Below are 15,567 nucleotides of genomic sequence, written 5' to 3'. Positions count from 1 at the left end.
CTTAGTAAGCATCAGCAAACCCCCGAAAACTCTTGGGCGGTGTCAGTCGAGCAGGAAATCCCCTTGCAGGTATTTTAATGCATCCCTGTGCATGCATTTAAGGGGTTAACACCTCACTCCAACCATGGGTGTTGCACTGGGATGTCAGCTACTATTACTGCATTATTACAGCGCTCCATGCAGTCATATTACGCCATGGAGCACTAAGGGGTAAACAAGCACCTGTATATGGGTTAAGCTGGACAGTGGTGCATAGGACAGTATGCAAACACTTTTCCAGCTGAGAGAGTCTGCGGACTTGCAGCTATTTTTATTTTCATTGATAACTTTTAGGTTTTATTGTTCTCAGCACATTCCGCTATGTAAACAAGAAGGAATTGTAACTGGAATATTTCATTCATTGAGATCTAGGATGTGACATTTTGGTGTTCTCTTAATTTTTGGGGCAGTGTAAATATCTTAAAGAAAGATGAATTTTATAACATAGTCACTAGTGTCTACACATGTAGTAATCTTCTAATTCATAAAAAAATGCCATAAATGATTAACCTTGTATATCTTCTATTTCTATTTTAGAATTAGTTGCATTTGCAACTCTGTTCCTCACATAAGGAACAAGTGTGTGAGTTTTTATTGACTTTTGTTAAACAATTTCAATGTAAAGGTGTTTGCATTATTATCTCTGAATTGGAAGACAGAGTAAGCCACTGCCAGACATGTCTAATATCGGACAACAAAGGATGCGACTGTTTATATCATACTACCAGATTTAGCTCTTAGCAAAGAAGACACTGTGTAGCCATTTTACCTAATAGCCAATGGACCTTCAATATAAAATCACAAATCTTTTAAAGTTTATTTGAAAATGGGTAAAAATCTAAAAACTTGGTAACCAGAGTAGAGTTTTTTCAGTAGCACACATCTTTACTACTGGTTCTGTACTCCCACTACTTTACAACTAGGTGAATATACTGTAGAAAGTGCTTTATATTATAGTGGATATTGCTCAGGAACCACAAAATGTGTGCTGCATCACACCAGCTATAAAACACACGGGTCCGTCCAGGGAGGGCAAAAGAAAAGCTTTTCCCTAACTTCCGGCTCAGCTCAATTCTTCAGGGCTGCATTAGTGAGTGATAAGATTAGAGGAGTACCTTTAGTGCTGCTAATGACATGTGATGTGGAGGTGTAAACATGTCTAGTGTACAAGAAAACCGCATCTTTAAAACCACTTTGAGATTCCCTGGAAATGAGGTCTCCCAACACTCTCAGATTACAATTCCAGTTTTTTAGCCTTTGGAGCTGTAAATTCATACTAATTGAGAATGAATGAATGCTATTAGCATCGGTAAGATGTATTATTTTCATGTCTCTTTTTTTTCCTCTCCCTTCCTATTGCTAAATGGTATGTAATATATACAGCTTCCAAAGTGCTATGACACTAACAGCATAATGTTGTTAAACAGATCATAATATTCTTAATGTATCCACATTAAATATGTGATATTTGCTCTGACAGTAAATATGTCCACAACTTATAGAAATAACCATAATGGTGGTTACTACTGGTAAGATTTGGACCAATAATAACTTGATTGTTATCTACCTCTGTCTAGGATGGTGAAGGTAGTCATAGTCTACCTATCGCCTGAAGGATCTTGATATTGGAGAAAAATATAAATACCCATTTTTGGGCAGTCATCCTGTGGCAAAATAAATTATAATGGGAGTAATATACGCTTCAGTAAATGTTATTTTTATTTTTTCATAAAACCAGGCAATTTTTCACACTAGAGTCCTGTCTAAGATGGTAACTGCACTTGTTTCATACAGGCTTGTACTGATGCAGGAAAATTTGGCCAGGAGTCCCGGTCTCCTGGTCAAAAATCTGCACCATCCACTGCACTGTGCTTGGTCTGTGGAATCAGATCAGCATACAGGGACGTTTCCGCAGACCGAGCATAGCTGTGTGCAGCCGGCCTAAGAAAGGCGATGTTCAGGATTTCAAAGACATAATATTAATAATGATTTATTTGTATAGCGCACACAGATAATGCAGCGCTACACAGAGCTTGCCAAATCATTCATTGTCCCCAATGGGGCTCACAATCTAATTTATTCCATAAACAGCGCCACTCCTGTCCAAGTGTTGTGTATGGTATTACAGCTTAGTTCCACTGAGCTGAGATGCAACACACCTTGACCCATGATTAGGTGTTAAAATAAAAAAACTTTTTGTAGTCATGTACGCTTTACGTCAGCCATGAACATGTAAACTTAGTCTTAAAGTGAACCTGTCACCAGATTTTACATTACTAAACTAGCAGCCCCCTCGGGTAGGCTATGAAATACCATTTTTAGCTTTGCCTTTTCATGTTAAATCTCAACTTGCAACCTGTAAAAAAAATCACATCCATAGTCATATGAAAAGGAGTAGATAAGAATCTGTTTTTGCCTGAGATGAGTCATCTAGTGATAGTCCAGCATAAAAAAGATAAAGATGTGTGGAGGTAATAAATATGAAACGCATCAATGAACAGTGTCCAAAAACATAGACCATAGAAAACTTTTTTAGAGTGACAGTGTCCTTTAAAGAGAGTATCCTGATGGCTCCTAAGTCATGCTGAAGAGAATAGCAGTCGCATCCCCACACCTTGTACATACACCTGAGGGAAACCTATGCATCTGCCTGAGTCTCAGGGGGTAAAATAACTTCAATGGATTCATTAAACTGGGATTAACACCAATTGTTCGATGAGTCATTTAAAGAAAGAATATCCCCCTGTCATAACTTAAAGAGAACCTGATAGCAGAAATATACTGAATATACCACTATAAGTACAGTATGTCATCATGCAGCTGAACACATTCCAGATCGTGTCTATTTCATGGCCCAGCGTGGTGGCATCGTCCAGAATAACAACTTTGAAGTGACATGTTGTTTGGTTGTATATTGTCATGGAGACGGAGAGTTTAACACTGATGTCAAGCTCTCTTCACTGTAATTAATGGTCCTAAATCCAGACACATCACACATCATCTCCTTCATTCTGAGGCAGGGAGAACTTAACTTCAATGCTGAACTCCATAATTTTATACAACCAGTTTACATATCAGTTCAAAGTAGATATTCTGGATGTTGCCACCACACAGGACCATGAAAGAAACATGATCTAGAAGCTATTGAGCTGCTTCACAACATACTAGTAGTGGTTTATTAGGTCAATTTCTGATGATAGGTTCCCTTTAAAACTGTTCTCCAGAGGTAGGGTGGGCATCATTAAGTTGGTTATAGAAGGCATAGGCTGAGTGTGGCCTATCTTATGCAAAATAGTTTCAAGCAAACCATGGCCTTTTTTTGGAGGCACCCACCTCCAAATTGTGTCACCAAGGCATGTCGAAGCTGGAGATACCTATAGAAAGCTGTATGAGGTAGGCTTACTTCCAGGCTAAGGATGCGGTCACACGTACTACTTTAGTTCAGTTTGGAAGCGGAATAAAAGTACATGGTTGTTTTCTATGGAAACGTGTGCGATAAGTAACCAGCACCCAGTGTCTCGCATTTAAACAAGACACCAGGTGCTGGTTACCGATAGCATGCTTTTCCACAGAAACAGAATGAAAGCAGTACGTGTGACTGCACCCTAAGGGATGGAAAAGATCTAGTAACTGAACAGCCTGTAATATGTAATACAGGTAGTGGAAGAGCTTGCAGTGTTGTCCATACAACATTATGGGACTGTCTGACGGTGGCTGTTACCAAAGTTCAGTGCAGTCTTCCAGAAGCTCTCAGTGAGATTCCCTCAATGTCACAGTGAGAGGGGCATCATTGTGTGCCAACATTGCCAGCCATAAGAATATCACCACCATTTCACCAGCTCCAGATTTAAAAAAAAAATTAAAAAACGAGATATTTTCGATGCCTGGTGGTGATGCAGATAATATAACAAGATACATCTATATGATACATATACGGTCACTTAGCTTTTGTTTTTCTAGTAGCTTTTCTTAAGTCATTTGCTTTTTGGATTTATGATCTTTCTGACAAAGTAAAAAGACTTATTTTGCCACATGAGATTGGCTGCTATGAGTACCAAAAAGGAAATGCAGAAGTATCTCAGTGTCTGTTACCACGGCTGTATTCTCCAAGCTCCGGCTATTTACAGCTTTGGGAAATCTGCCAACCTGGTCATAAATAATGGAGGCAGAACGTCTTTAACCCCAAATAGGAGCGGGTTTGTATTTCAATTAAACATCTAATTGAAAAATCCGAGTCACTGTTTCAAATCTTAAACACGACTTTGCACTGTGACCATTGTGTCAGCTGTGCCTTAAATTTAACCCTTTAATACTTAAAGGGATATTTCAGTCACTACATGATATCCCTATGCTAAATTGGTGGTAGGGTGACCAGTGACCAGTGATCTTTTCATCATGCTCAAGTGCATCTCATTTATGCATAACCTGTTGCTACAAACATCCAGGACACTTTTTCTCAGGAATGGTTGGGTCACATAGTATACACATAGTATATGGAATAACATGCAACTGTTAAAGGGAGGGCACTAGCAAAAGGAAATTCTATATACATCACGTATATGTTATATACATATTATGCTGTACAATGTGCAGCACAACATGTATATAATAGTGCACATTCTCCATTCTTTAGTGTCAAGTCGGATGCCGGGGGCCCCCTGACACTATGAGCCTTATAGTGACTGCTGCCACTATAGTTTTGCCCCTGGTACTTGTCCTATTTTGTACATCAGGATGTGAAGCCTCTTCAGAGAAGTGCTGCTTTTCTTTCAGCACTATAAATTTATAGGTTTCAATAAAGAGCAGAAATAGGGAGCATTAGTCCCTGGTAAGTGTACTGCATGTTCTGTGCAATAGTTGGAATCCCTGTTGGGTATATAGCATCCCATGTCTACACAGTATGTCACCTTTTTTCCTAAATCACTGTGTGTGAGGACAGTATTTCAAGGACATCCCAACGCAAGAGCTGCACAAATGTCACATAGCATGATTTAAAGATTAATATTAATATACGTCACTTTATATTAAGTACATAATCAGGGGGATGACAGCTTTGATTAGCGCATGATTTAGTATGAGCTAGTCAGTATGATAAGTACCATTTTATACACTGCCAGCTGTAAAAATGCTAAAAAATGTCTTTGTACAAATGTAATTGTAAAAGTATTATACTTCAGCTTGAACAACGCAGGAATGGCTGATACAACATGGAAGCACACATGAAAATGATGGATGGCTCCAACAAGGGCAGTATCTGTTCAAAAGATTATAGCTCTACCTGCCCCAAAAGAACAGCTCTACCTGCCCCAGTGTCTGCTTAGAGGTAACAACTTACTTGCTCGGGTGGAAAGGTGTTAGTCGTGTCTGTGTTTCATCACCATCAACTGGCCTTCTTAGACTAGAACAGGACTGATGTAACTCACTGGGTTGTACCAATAGGAAGCTCAGAGTTAACATTTACACCCGAACCTGGTACCTGAAGGGGACCAGAAGCCCCTCTGCCACATAGAAAGATAGCAGTTTTATAAATGGCACATGACAATAGGAGATAATATTAATCCGTTCCTGCTGCAGTAATTTTTCGGTTTTACTCCCCACCTTTCAAACACCATACAGTGGAACAAAATTACTACACAGGACACATTTTTTAATAATACTTAAAATAAATAATAGTTTCATTATTTATATACACTCACTGGCCACTTTATTAGGTACACCATGCTAGTAACGGGTTGGACCCCCTTTTGCCTTCAGAACTGCCTCAATTCTTCGTGGCATAGATTCAACAAGGTGCTGGAAGCATTCCTCAGAGATTTTGGTCCATATTGACATGATGGCATCACACAGTTGCCGCAGATTTGTCGGCTGCACATCCATGATGCGAATCTCCCGTTCCACCACATCCCAAAGATGCTCTATTGGATTGAGATCTGGTGACTGTGGAGGCCATTTGAGTACAGTGAACTCATTGTCATGTTCAAGAAACCAGTCTGAGATGATTCCAGCTTTATGACATGGCGCATTATCCTGCTGAAAGTAGCCATCAGATGTTGGGTACATTGTGGTCATAAAGGGATGGACATGGTCAGCACCAATACTCAGGTAGGCTGTGGCGTTGTACCAAGGGGCCCAAAGAGTGCCAAGAAAATATTCCCCACACCATGACACCACCAGCACCAGCCTGAACCGTTGATACAAGGCAGGATGGATCCATGCTTTCATGTTGTTGACGCCAAATTCTGACCCTACCATCCGAATGTCGCAGCAGAAATCGAGACTCATCAGACCAGGCAACGTTTTTCCTATCTTCTACTGTCCAATTTCAATGAGCTTGTGCAAATTGTAACCTCAGTTTCCTGTTCTTAGCTGAAAGCAGTGGCAACCGGTGTGGTCTTCTGCTGCTGTAGCCCATCTGCCTCAAAGTTCGACGTGCTGTGCGTTCAGAGATGCTCTTCTGCCTTTCTTCCCCATACTGATGCTCGGTTTGAACTGCAGGAGATTGTCTTGACCATGTCTACATGCCTAAATGCACTGAGTTGCCGCCATGTGATTGGCTGATTAGAAATTAAGTGTTAATGAGCAGTTGGACAGGTGTATCTAATAAAGTGGCCGGTGAGTGTAGAGCTCACAGAGCTTGCCAGATCAGTCCCTGCCCCAATGGGGCTCACAATCTAATCAACCTACCAATACATTTTGCGGTGTGGGAGGAAACCCATGCAAACACAGAGAGAACATACAAACTCTTTGCAGATGTTGCCCAGGACCCCAACGCTGCAAGGCTGTAGTACTTACCATTGAGCCACCGTGCTTCATTGACATTTTCAGACAGAGCAATACATAATGGGGAGATAAATTAATGTGTCAGTTTCTAGACCAGCTGCTGGATGGGGGAAGAATTTGGGCAATTCGGAAAAGTGCCTAAAAATGGTCTAAAACCTTCAATAAATGATTATGTTATATGAATTTTTATATATGGTCAACTGAGTGGGGGATTTTTTTTTTCAACATGTTTATTTTGTATATCTAAAAAATAATAGTTTTATTTTATATTTACTGTTTTAAGCTCTTACCGTGATTCTAATGCGACTTGTGGTACACGCAGGCTGATAAGTTTACATCTGTGTCTGATGGATGCAGGACTTTTTCAGACAGAACAACTGAACAAAGGAGAACAAATGTGAACCTTTACTATGTGTCTTAGATCGTCTCTCGTGTACAAGGAATGGACAAGTTGCATTTCATTGTCCATGGCTAGGAATTGTGACCCTTTGCTCCACAACACCACCCTCATACCAAGTGTAATGAGGTGTGGCATAGGGCAGGACGGGGTGCAGATACTGAATTCACTAAAGCCTGTACCAGAATCCAAAGCCTAAATTCATCCAGGCACACAGGGATCTTAGTATATCCGGCTCACTGTGCACCATCCGGGGAATGTGAAGACTGGACATGATTCCCCCCTATCTGTTCCTTGTCCATGAAGGCAGTGAAGCTCATCAAGAAAGAACCCTGGCTTCAGACACCACACTGTGCAACAATAATTTCTATAATGCACATTTTTTTAAGCATGTAGTATTAAATCTCTGTAAGTAATATTAAATATTGCCTATGTTTCTAAGGATATTTACACAGTCACACAGTATAAAAAATATGTACTACCCTCAACTGCATATAATATGAAATGTAAATTTATGGTCAGATCCTTTTCTTCCAGGTACTGTACATTCTGTTCATGATGATAAGTGTCAGGGCTATGCTGTGGTATGGCGGCTACATGGCAACATTTTGTTTTATTTATGAGCACCCCAGCCCCCCCCCCCTCCCCTCGTGTTCAGATGGCAGATAAATAACGTTGTTTGCATTGATATATACATAATGCCATTAGAATACAGCTTCCTTTCATCTGATTCCTAGCTCTTCTAGGAGAACATGTCCCAAGCTCTTCTGGTCTCAAGTTGCCATTTGATTTAAGGCTCCTAAACACAGCTTTACAGCTTTTTAACATTCCTCAGGTCTCCTGACTCCAGGTGAGCATAAAAACGTCTCGCTTTCACAAGGGCCCTGAAAGGTTTGTGTGGTTTCAGTTTGTCTAGCGGACGCAGTATTATGGCTGGATGGAAAAATACAGAGACAAATCCAAGTCTATCTGCAGATCTATCAAATGCACAGAAACTAATTCCTATTTAAACACATTTCTTTTAAGAACCCAGAAAGGAATTTGCCACCCCCATGCCATCAGTACCCCCACATGTTACATACAGGCAAATGTGCATGCACTCTACCCACCTGTAAGGCTGATAGAAGCACTAACATTTTATGCCACCTTATGCGTCCAGGTAAAGTATAAGAAGTCTAGAAGACATAATAACTATATATGTATCCAGATTATTGTTGTTTTTTGCATGTGATGGTTTGTTCATTCATATAGTTGGGTAGAATAACTTGTCAAGACTTGGGCCAAAAGAAAAAAATACTGTACATAGGGAATTATGAATAGGCCCTTAACCTTATGCATGTATTGTGTCCATTTTTTTCCCCTTAACACATGGTAACTACGCATTAAGCCTAAACTATAAGGGGTAATGGTAGCCATACACCTTAGCCCTCCCCTTGCTACAGTTCATTCACAAAGACTGTTGGGAAAACTTGTGGCATGCATTACTTAAGTCTATAATATCGACAACACAGACTTTTGTCTCCAATGGCTTTCAGTTTTTCTCTTCAGACATTCATAATGGCAACTGTATGAAAAATCAGCCATCCAATAAATATGCGACTCGGATAATTTTTTAATTCCTAAATAAATGGACTTCTTCAGCCACAAGGAATTCTCACTTGAAATGCAATTCCTACTTTTTAATTTACACTTTGTTTGTCCAACCATGACCGATTGTCATCTTATATAGAGAAGTCAACCATGTTAAACATTTTTGTCTCATTGGTGGATGAAAGGTCTTTCAGTCTTTCCCCAATTACATTAATGTGTATGGTCAGTATGAACAACTGTAACTCCCATCGTGAACTAAATTGTGTATGGGGGCTTCGGAAAGGTGAGTACAGAGTTTTTGTTTTTTTAATATGCTGGGCAAAATTACTGATCTCCAGGAAATTGTTAAATGGAAGATTAGCCATCGACTACTTGTATTTTATGTGCTGGGCCACATCGAGAGATCCTGGAAGTTACTTTGATGGTCCATCTTAACAACCTTTGCATTTTTGTTGTATGATATAAAGATGTCTTGATGACTAGTTTTGAGGGTTTGGCTCTGTCGAACGGAATAGTCTTTTTTTTTTTTCTTTTATTCTGCCACTATTGTTTCCACTTGACAGTTCAAGTACAGTTAAAAGCTAGAACACAATTGAACAAACAGGGTGGTTTCTTCTAGTTGTTTTACAACATGCCCTGAGGAGAAAGTTACACAGAAAATAAGGGCAGGAAGATAAACTGTCAACACTGAGATTGTGGAAGAGGCCAATGTAACAAGGGGCCATGACCATATAGATTTCTGATGTGGTATGTATTATACATATGAGTTTATTTTTACATTCAAATGTACACTTAAACTTTAATTCTGATTGATATGAATCTGTAAAATAGGTAATAGATTCAATGTCCTACAGAAATCTCTTTCCTGAGTTACAAAATCTAAGTATTTGAAAGTACTGTACTAAGTAGGTTCTTGGGAAGAAGGATTAGGCTGGACATACACTTTAAATGGCTAGCACTTGAATCAGGCTTGGAACTAGGGCAATATTCACATCATATAGTATATCCCTCCTGAACCCCCCTTTGTTTTTTTAATAGGTTGGACATAGCGGGCTTCTGGCTATATACTAGGGGGCAGGCACTGGCTATATACTAGGGGACAGGTACTGTCTGTATACTAGGGGACAGGCTCTGGCTATATACTGGGGAATGGCTGGCTGTATACTGAGTGGAGGCTGTGACCAATGCATTTCCCACCCTCGGCTTATACTCAAGGCAAAAGGTTAAACCATGCCCCCTGGCATTTCCACTATACCCTATTGGTCATCAATCTCAATGCACCCTAAACGGACATGGCCACTATGTCCCATCCATATAATAAGTCATCAGTAAACATGCACCCTAACTTCACATGGCCACCATGCCCCGCCATTAGAAAAGGTCATCAGTATCAAAATCTGGAAACTCCTTTTAAGCCTAGAACTATGCAGACTTTGTTGGAAGATCTTTGGATTTTAACTGTTGAGTGACAGCTGCAGTCCACAATTGCTTGCATCATTGTATATCCCACTACTGCTACAGTTACATCTCATTTGCCTTTATGGACTGTTTGATTGAAGGTGAAATATTAATGTTTACATATGGGTGTACCTACTTTTTCACATGACTGTACAGTGTGAGAAAGTGTCAGTAGGTACAATACCCTAGAGATTAGTCCTAATCACGTAAGTCGTTTAACAAAACCTGATAATGAATATTTTTCTGCTTATATATTTTGTTGTTTGTAATAATACCACAAATTGTTACTGAAGGGATTTGGGCCGGGAAGTAAGAGTTCTCCTTACAGAGACTACCAATTAAGGCCACTGTGTAGGCGTGTGGAGACGTATAGCTACTAACACTCCACTAGGGGATTTTGGTGAAATATGCAAAGTTTTCTAGGATGGTATAAGGAAAACCACGCCTCTTTTAGCTACCTTGTAAGGCAGCTCCCTTAACATCAAGCATGACCTACAAGAGGCTTTATGACATGATGAGGGATTAAAACTCAAAACAATATATTCCAGAAGGAACAGACTCCCAACTGTAGACAGCTCTGTTTCAACCTGGTTGGGTCTCCTCAGTACAGTACAGGGAACTGGTTTGGCTGAGTGAGCGGCTTTTGACAAGGGTAGGGAAGTAAAAGTTCTCGCACTGGAGACTGACAATTAAGGTCGTCATGAAGGTGTTTGGAGGCTTGTAGCCTTTGAAGCTCCACTATGGGATTCTGGGAAAATATGCAAAGTTTTTCAGGATGGAATTAGGTAAACCACATCTCCTTATAAGGAGAACATTTACTTCCTGACCCTAGTCAAAAACCTCTCACCAAAACAGTTCCCTACGCTGTACGAGGAGGAGACCCAACCAAGTCAAGCAGTGCTGTCTACAGTCTGAAGTTTGCTCCTTCTGGAATAAACATACTGTTTTGGTTTTAATCCCGCATCATTTCATAAAGTTTCCTGAAAGTCATGCTTGGTGTCAAGGGAGCTGCCTAACAAGGTAGTTAAAAGAGGCGTAGTTTCCTTATCCCATCCTGGAAAACTTTGCATATTTTCACTGGAGGAACTTCAATAACCTCTTAGTGCTTAGAGATGAAAATATCTGTCACTGAGCTTGTTTAGTTAATGCTCAGTGATGGATATATCCGTCACTGCGCTGATTCCGGTCCACTTCTTATCAGAGCTAAGGCGGCATCATCTAATGTTAGAGTATCGCCTCTAACTAAAACCTTACACCCCAGTGTTACACCCGCGGTCGGAGTGTTTAATCTTTTAAATGCTTCCTGGGGGATTCTCCCCTAACAATCGCCTTCCCTCACATGCCACTTTCGGGGGACACTGATCGCTGCAATGGCAGTGCTAAGGTCCAATAAGGACTTCAGGGTTGTTCACAGGCTGTGACAGTATCTTACAGTAAAGTGTCAGCCTGTGTGTGCATAGGCTGACTATGCTAATGCCCTGCAATACTCATGTATAGCCTCCTATGTATATAAAATAATACTGTTATTCTGTGAATAAAATATACAGTATTGATCATCAATATTGCACTATATTGTATAATATATTCACTTTAAATAAAATTAATTTTCCTCAAAATAGATTATAATACAGAGCTTGAATTAAAGTGTCTCCACCCAAACAATGAATACAGGGCCATAATAATGATATATTGTACCCCTCCTAATAAATTATGTATTGTCCTCCCCCAATAAATGGCCCACCATCACTAATTATTAACAGGGCCCCCCCATATAAATTATATAAAGGGCCCCCTTAATAATGATATCTGATATATCTAGCCACATCCTTAATGATAAATTATGCACCCCCTCCCCTCTTGTAAGACTCTAGATTTGTAGATTTGTTTATCTGATGGACTCCAAGGCTTGTCAGCACAAAGATAATCTGAGGAGTATAGCTAAGAAACTGCTGAATATAGGTAACAAAGATAATAGGCAAAGTTGTTCTACATCCCAAAAGCTATTGATTTGTAGAAAAAAAAACTTTATAGCTGTTGTTTAAAAAAGTGAAAGGCTACCATTTACAGAAGATGTTACCTGCGCATAATGGATTTGACTGTACTCTAATCACTTATATGATCTGCTGAGCACATGTGTGTGACAGTAACAGTATGGTGGCAAAATATAATACAATGTTATTACAAATGTATGAAAATACTTGCTGTGCAGTTATGTGTGGTAAAGAGTAATGCTAGTCTTAAGTGAATACATGGCCATATTTAGTGCTGATGCTGCTCTAAGCATTCTCAGTGCTTACATCCCTTATCAGAGCCATGAAGCTAACGCCTCTGCCCATAACCCCCAGCACGCTATTGGAAGAGAGCAGAACTGGACCCAGGATGAGCCTCTCCAATGATCCACTGCTAGCTTTAGATTTAGACACTGCTTCAGGCTGCTTTCACATGATGTGTTTGCATTGCATTTTGAAACATATTGGGCAAAATACTTCATCACATATAAATACATTTTCTTAGTAGCAGCATGCTTGTGATGTGTGACATTGTTAGTGATCACTATTAAAGTAAAAATACACATGTTGCTACTTACATACCACATTATGCGTTTGATGCATTTTGCAACACATCATCAGAATACGGCCCCCGAAAAATATTTTGCCCCAAAAAGTATTTAATTATGCAAAGGATATATAAAACCCAAAATTGTGCTATAAAAACTACAGTTCATCCCGAAAAAAACAAGCACTCATACAACAATAGAGATCTTGTAAAAGGACTTGTAAAAGGCATTGACAAAAAATGGTCATTAACGTGGAAAACAGGTGCGGAGAGAAGGGGGTTAAAGAATTAATAGACAAAGCAGTGAATGAGCAGCCAACTTTCCATCACAGTGACAATGGAGCAAGGATCCCTAGCCCTGTTCTCAAGTCCTGAGCAGGTCCAAGAGTTGGGACACACATGTGTAAGACATTCAGACTGCGTTCACTTGTGGAGTTTTGGTCCTTGTTGCCTTGGTCAGTGGGTGCTGATTAACAATAACAATTTCTATGGAAACCTTGTACCTTCTTGTTTTATATACTGAACTGTGTAACAATCTATTGCTTGCTGAATGACTGTTCAAGGTGGTCTACAAAACCAGACCCTGTACAGATGATATCATATGATAATTAATCAATACACTTTACATTACATTTTGCTTATTATATTGATGCGCAGTTCCCTGAAATTCTCATATTCTCCTGGTAAATCCATAGGGAGCACCATGTTGTGGTATATTCTCTAATTCCTGCACCAGGACACATATAAACAGTGTTGTGCCCCCCACAAAGGAGAAGGCTCTGAAAGCTCCTCAGTAATAGACTGGAACATGTAAGGTGAACTCTAGAGGAAGAGCCTGTGAGCAGGGGGTTAAGAGTCTTAGGTTTCCTCTACATTCAGTATCTGTCTTTATTTCCTGAAACCTCATTCATTCCAAGGCCTACAAATGTCCCAGCAGCTGACCTGGGCATTTTGTAACCTGGGGCCAATTTCCCTTCCCCCTTACACCACACTGTTATTACTCTTGGGAAAGGAAAATAAACCAGGACACGCCAGACTGGTTTTGGGAGATGGGCTGGACCCCAGAGCAGGCCATAGCGGGGACTTGTAGTGTATCATTTCCAGGTGATGCCAGAGGGAGATAACAAGCTGCCGGCTGTCTAGACAAGTAATAGGACCAAGCTCAATGTTAGAGGACGCAGACTGGGGTGTCCATGATACACAAGGAGTGTAGCTCTCACTTGTGCCTCGGACACACGCTCAGCTTTGCTTGGTCTAATTATGTTTAGTTACATTGCTACATTTGTGTAAAATTATGGAATAAGTATTCTGTTTGTGTTTTCTATAATTTGATTTAAAGCGACTATTCCAAAATGATTCCATATCAGAAAGCCAGAAATGACCGGGCTGTAAAAGCTGCTTTAGTCACATGGGAACTAGCATTAAACTCAACGAACATGTCATTTCTATTAAGATCCTTTAAACCTAATTTCCGTGTGGTATAAATTACACAATCTAAGTTCTGTGTATCACGTTGTACCTCTATTAGACCTCCACATATTACTTACCCCAATGTTGTTATTATATGAGTGATATCTTGTAAATGATAGCCTTATTAATAAAAGTAACTAAATATGGATGTAAGATTAGTCTGCAGATTCTTATATTGCAACTGAAGCAGTCTGAAATTATTCGTATGTATAGAATACATTTATTCAAGTCCTTAAACTGTGTGACAAAGCATGTGACAAAGCATACAGCGCCAATCAGCAGAAAATGAGGATTTGGAAGCATCAGGAGTGCACCTAGACCTCACACTGGGGATACATTTTGGTACTATAGTACACTTTGCTGTATTTCAGTTGTATAATTTGCTAGGAGAGCGAGGGGGCAACAAAGAATCCAGGGGTAATTAGGCAGATTGCATTATCAGGGCTTAGTGGGTGCTGCTATATGAGCCCTTAAAGGAACACGTCAGTCAGAGCTGATTCATTCAATTATACCTTGTGCAGGGCCCAAAGGGAAGAGCAATACCTTAGGTTCTAGGAATACAATGAAAATGCTCCTCACTTACAGTATTAAAACGCACAGGGGGCGGGCCACAGGTGATCGCATATATACGTTTTTTATACACTTGTGTGAGTGCACAGTATGAAGTTGTATCACAAATTCATCACATTGTAACCCAGTATTTCTGTGGCAAATGTATCCTTTCCTGAGGGTATTTTATAATGAGAGACATACAAACTGTAACCAGCAACAAATAAATTATTGATAAAGTCATCTCAATTTGTGGGGTCAGGCACTGACCCCAGCAACCTCTCCTCCCCACAGCACCTTTTCTGGTTCCCGACACACAAACTATGACGTCAGCAGGTGGCGACACTGCCACGTCATGGTCTCTGTGCCAGCAGATCGCATAGGCACGCATGTGCCGGCCAGGAACCGGAAGACATACTGCGGGGAGAAGAGGTAGCCAGGGGTCAGCGCCAGAGGGTGAGTACTACGTTTATTTTTTATATACAATAATTTTTTTTATATATATACAAAAATTGTTCTGAAAAACTCTGCTTATACTCAAGTATATACTGTATATTCTAAAGCACAGAATAAAATTTTCAAAGATCATTGTAAAAGATACTGATCAAAACTGGAGGACAATTTCCGATAACTGCAAGTTATTTGTGTTATTCTGACACCTGGTGATCATTTTCTTAATAATCAGACAAATCCTATGTAGCCTTACTTTCCAATCTTCACTGACTTTG

The sequence above is a fragment of the Engystomops pustulosus genome, chromosome 4 (genome assembly GCF_040894005.1).
Source record: "Engystomops pustulosus chromosome 4, aEngPut4.maternal, whole genome shotgun sequence".
NCBI classification, from domain to species: domain Eukaryota; kingdom Metazoa; phylum Chordata; class Amphibia; order Anura; family Leptodactylidae; genus Engystomops; species Engystomops pustulosus.
Note: the sequence above shows the minus strand (reverse complement) of the source record.